At 34.6% G+C, this 5,188-nt stretch overlaps 1 non-coding gene across 1 annotated transcript; it reads right to left on the bottom strand.

Moving 5' to 3' along the window:
• Positions 1 to 4,078: 4,078 nt before the first annotated feature.
• Positions 4,079 to 4,266, bottom strand: LOC125086491 (U2 spliceosomal RNA). The gene has a single exon (XR_007123226.1). It is a non-coding gene; the product is annotated as a U2 spliceosomal RNA (small nuclear RNA).
• Between the last annotated feature and the right edge of the window lie 922 nt (positions 4,267 to 5,188).

Here is a 5,188-nt window from a genome sequence, read left to right as displayed (position 1 = left end):
ATTTTTTTTTTAACAAAGGAGCCAAGAATATACAATGGGGAAGGAATTGTCCCTTTGATAATGGTTTTGGGAAAACTGGACAACCACATGAAAAGAATGAAACTGGACGCTGATTTTTACACAACACACAAAAAAATCAATTCAAAATGGATTAAGGACTTGAATAGTAAGACCTGAAGCCATAAAATTTCTAGAAGAAAATATAGAAGGTAATCTTTTTGATGTTAGTCATAGTAATGATTTTTTGCATCAGACAATGAAAACCAAAATTAACAGGTGGGACTATATCAAACTGAAAAGCTCCTATACAGCAAATGAAACATTCAGCAAAATGAGAAGGCAACCTTCAGAGGGAGAAGTATTCACAAACCACATAACCAATAAGGGGTCAATATCTAAAATATTCAAGGAACTAATACAACTCCCTAGCAAAAAACCAACCCAATTTAAAAATGGACAAAGGGCCTAAATAGACATACAAATGGCCAGTGAGTACAAGAAAAGGTGCTCAACACCACTAACCCTCAGAGAAATGAAAATCAAAATCATGAGATACTGCCCATACCTGTTAGGATGTTTATTATCAAAAAGACAAGAGATAAATGCTGCTAAGAATGTGGAGAAAAGAAACACTTGCAAAGTGGTGGTGAAAATGTAAACAGGTATATCCACTGCAGTATGGAGGTTCCTTAAGAAATTCACAAAAGAACTACCATATAATCAAGCAGCCTCAATTCTGGGAATATAGCCAAAGGAAATACAACCATTGTCTTGAAGAAACATATGCGCTCCCACGTTTATTATAGCATTATTCACAATAGCCAAGGTTTGAAAACAACTTGAAGCATGTAGACAAAAGAATGGATAAAGAATATTATATATATATGTATTATATTATATATATGTGAATATAATTCACCCTAAAAAATAGGAAGTCCTGCCCTTTGCAACAACATGGAGGGCATTATGCTAAATGAAATAAGCCAAAAAAAGAAATACTGAATGCTGTCACCCACATGTGATATCTAAAACAAAGAAATAAAAGAACAAAACCCTTGAGGTTATAGAAACAGAGAGTAGAAACTTGGTTGGCAGGGGCTCAAAAGTTAGGGGAAATAGGGAGAGATTAGTAAAGGGTACAGATTTTCAGTTATTAGATGAATATGGTCTGAGAATTGGATGTATAGCATGGTGACTAAATTGGTAAGACTGTATCGAATAATTGAAATTCGCTAAAAGGGTAGGACTTAAATATCCTCACATAAAAAAAGGAAATACATGAGGTGATGGATGTGTCCATTAACTCGATGGTTGGAATCCTTCCCCAATGTACATGTATATCAAATCATCATGTTGTACACTTTCTTTATTTTTAAAGATTTCACTTATTTATTTGAGACAGAGAAAGGGAGAGACAGAGGGAGGGGTAGAGGGAGAAGGAGAAGCAGAAACCCACTGACCAGGGGGCCCAGTATGGGGCTTGATCCCAGGACCCTGGGGTCATGAGCTGAGCCAAAAGGCAGATGCTTAACCAACTGAGCCACCCAGGTACCCCTATGTTGTACACTTTAAATCTTATAATTTATCAATTATACCTCAATAAATTTGGAAGCAAAATTTTCCCCGTTATTTAGCAGAGAACTCCCTAAGACTATGTGAAGTTTTTAGAGTCATGATGTTTTCATGATAGGATGGGGGAAAACCCCCAAAACCTTTCTTATTCCTTGCCCAACATATGTGACAAAGCTCTGACTTTGGAGTCTGAAGTCTGTATGAGACCACAAGTACTATGACATTATCTGACACTTATTCTTTATGGTATATATTTTTTTAATTATAAAAACACATGTTTTTGGGGCACCTGGGTGGCTCAGTAGGTTAAGCCGCTGCCTTCGGCTCAGGTCATGATCTCAGAGTCCTGGGATCGAGTCCCGCATCGGGCTCTCTGCTCAGCAGGGAGCCTGCTTCCTCCTGTCTCTCTGCCTGCCTCTCTGCCTGCTTGTGATCTCTCTCTGTCAAATAAATAAATAAAATCTTTAAAAAAAAAACAACACATGTTTTCCATAGAAGAGTTGAAACGGTTTTTTGTTTTTGTTTTTTTAATTAAAGAATAGAAAATCTGAGACACCTGGGTGGCTTAGTCAGTTAAGTATCCAATTTTGATATGGGCACAGGTCATGATCTCAGGGTCATGGAGCCTAGCCCGTGGTCAGTCTCCAAGATCCGTGGAGAGTCGCTTGAAATTCTCTCCCTCTCCTTCTGCTCCTCCGCCCACTCTTTCTCTCTCTCTCTCAAATAAATAAATAAATCTTAAGAGAGAGGAAGGAAGGAAAGGAGGGAGGGAGGGAGGGAAGGTCAATCTTACATCACCCCACCACTCAGAGAAGATTTCTATTCATATTTTGATGCAAATGTCTTCCAGTCTTCATTCAGTATAATTCTTTTCTAAACATGTGACCATACCATACAAACAAAAAGTACTCTTTTTTACACATAAAATTGATTACATACTATTACAATTACAAAAACAAATATACCATTTTTATTGAGGTATAATTTGTATACCATATGGTTTATCATTTTAAAGTGTACATTCAATAAATCTCAGGATATTTGCAAAGTTGTACAACTGTTACCACAATCTAGTTTTAGAAGAGTTTCATGACCCCAAAAAGAAACCTGTACCCGTTAACAGTTATTCTCCATTGCCCCCTTCCTAGCCTTTAACAACTACTAATCTTTGTCTTTGTGAACTGCCCTGTATATTTCATATAAATAGAACCATAGAATCATGTAAACAGAATCACTTCTTTCATGTAGCATAATTTTTCAAAGTTCATCCATCTTATAGGATAGATCAATAGTTTATTTCTTTTTATGACAGAATAATATTTAATGTAAAACTATACCACATTGTGTTTATCCATTTTTGAGCTAATAGACATTGGGTTTTTACCACTTTGGGGTCACTATAAATAATGTAGCTATGAATATTCATGCACAAGTTTTTGTGTGAACATGAGTTTTCAGTTTTCCTATGAGTGGAACTGCTGAGTCATATGTTAACTTTATGTTTAACATTTTGAGGAACTGACATTTGAGAATGTTTTCCAAAGTGGGTGCCCCATTGTATGTTTCCATCAGCAATGTATGAGTGTTCCAACTTCACATCCTTGCCAATGCCTGTTGTTATCAGTCTTTTTAATTAAGGGCATCTAGTGGGTGTGAAGTGGTAAGTACCTAATTGTAATTTTGATTTACATTTCCATAAAGGCTATGATGTTGATCATCTTTTCATATATTTCTTGGCTTTTACCTTCTTTACAGAAGTGTCTATTCAAATCCAATGCTCATTTTTAAAGCTGCATTACTGTACTTTGTTTTTGATTTATAAGTTTTACAAAATATATTCTTTATACCAGATCCTTAAATATACAAATATTTTCTCCTATTCTGGGTTCCTCTTTTAACTTTCTTGATAGTGTCTTTTCTTTTTGGTACTTTTACAAGATGGAGGTCTTGAATGTCACTTTCCAACTATGTTTTTCTTGTTTCCTCTAAATCTTCACTATTATTCTCTACTGATTGAGACTAAAGGGAGCCAGCCTGCAAAGCTGAGTTCTAGCCCCACATCACAATGCAGAGTATTGAAGGGTGGACTTGAAGTCAATAAACAACAGCTTAATAAGTGGCACACGGAAAGTAATTCTTCTAATGGGTTTGTCAATTATATGTGGTTTTGGTTTTTTACCAGAAGAAAATTTTTTTTTCATTGAGCTTGTCTGTTAAATGGTTGTTTTCCATTTTATTGATATCAGTTCTTTGTTATTTCCAGCCTTGTAATCTCTCTGAAATTTTTTTTTTTGGTAATTTCTTGAAATGTATAGATCAATATTTTCAGGTTTTTTTCATCTCTAGTATATGCATTTAAATTTAATATTGCAAAAGAAAGTTAAAATTGCCCTCTAAATATGATTTTAGCTGTATCTCACTTGTTTTGATTTTTTTTTTAAAGATTTTATTTATTTATTTGAGAGAGGGAGAGAGATCACAAGTAGGCAGAGAGGCAGGCAGAGAGAGGGGGAAGCAGGCTCCCTGGTGAGCAGAGAGCCTGATGCAGGGCTTGATCCCAGAACCCTGAGATCATGACCTGAGCCAAAGGCAGAGGCTTAACCCACTGAGCCAGCCAAGTGCCCCTTGATACGTATTTTAAACTGATAAGAGCAGATACTACACTTGATCTTAGCCAAAAGGCCAAGAGGTGATTGATACATATTTTTAAATTATTATTCAGTTCAAAATATTTCCCAATTTTCATTGTGATTATTTTCTTTTATCTATGAGCTATTTCCTCATGGGCTATGCATGTATTAATGCATTTCCAAATATTTGGGGTTTTTAAGTTACATTTTGCCATTAATAAGTATATAATGATGTTATATATAATAATTAATGTACAAAATATTATAGTATTCTTATCTTTTTATATCAGGATGTAAAATATTAATTATATATATATACACACACACATATGGATAGATAAATAGAAATGTATAAATATATGAAATATATAGATAATTTCATATGGGCATACGTATTTGAAATTGCTGTATTTTCTTCATAGATTACAAATTGTATTATTATGAAATGTCCTATCACAAGTAACTCATCTTCTGTTAAATTTTACTTTGTCTGATATTAAAATAGGTACATCAGTCTATCTTGGTTAGTACTTATATAGTGCATCATTTTCCAAATATTTACTTTTAACTTTTCTTTAAATTTATATATGTTTGTCTATAGTAATCATCATGTAGCAAATGTTGGTGTTTATTAATCCAGTCTGTCAATTATTGTCTTTTTTTTTTTTTAAGATTTTATTTATTTATTTGACACACAAGGGATCACAAGTAGGCAGAGAGACAGGCAGAGAGAGGGAGGGGAAAGCAGGCTCCCCGCTGAGCAGAGAGCCGATACAGGCCTTGATCCCAGGACCCTGAGATCATGACCTGAGCCGAAGGCAGAAGCTTAACCCATTGAGCCACCCAGGTGCCCCAATTATTGTCTTTTTAAATGAATAATTTGGTCAATTTACATTTAAATAGTTATCATATTTGGTTTTAAATCTACCATCTTACTATATTTCTCTATTTTTTCACCTGCTTTGCTTATTTTTCTCTCTTTCCTT

Source organism: Lutra lutra, chromosome 15, assembly GCF_902655055.1.
Source record: "Lutra lutra chromosome 15, mLutLut1.2, whole genome shotgun sequence".
Taxonomy (NCBI): domain Eukaryota; kingdom Metazoa; phylum Chordata; class Mammalia; order Carnivora; family Mustelidae; genus Lutra; species Lutra lutra.
Note: the sequence above shows the minus strand (reverse complement) of the source record. Positions and strands in the feature narration are given on the sequence as shown.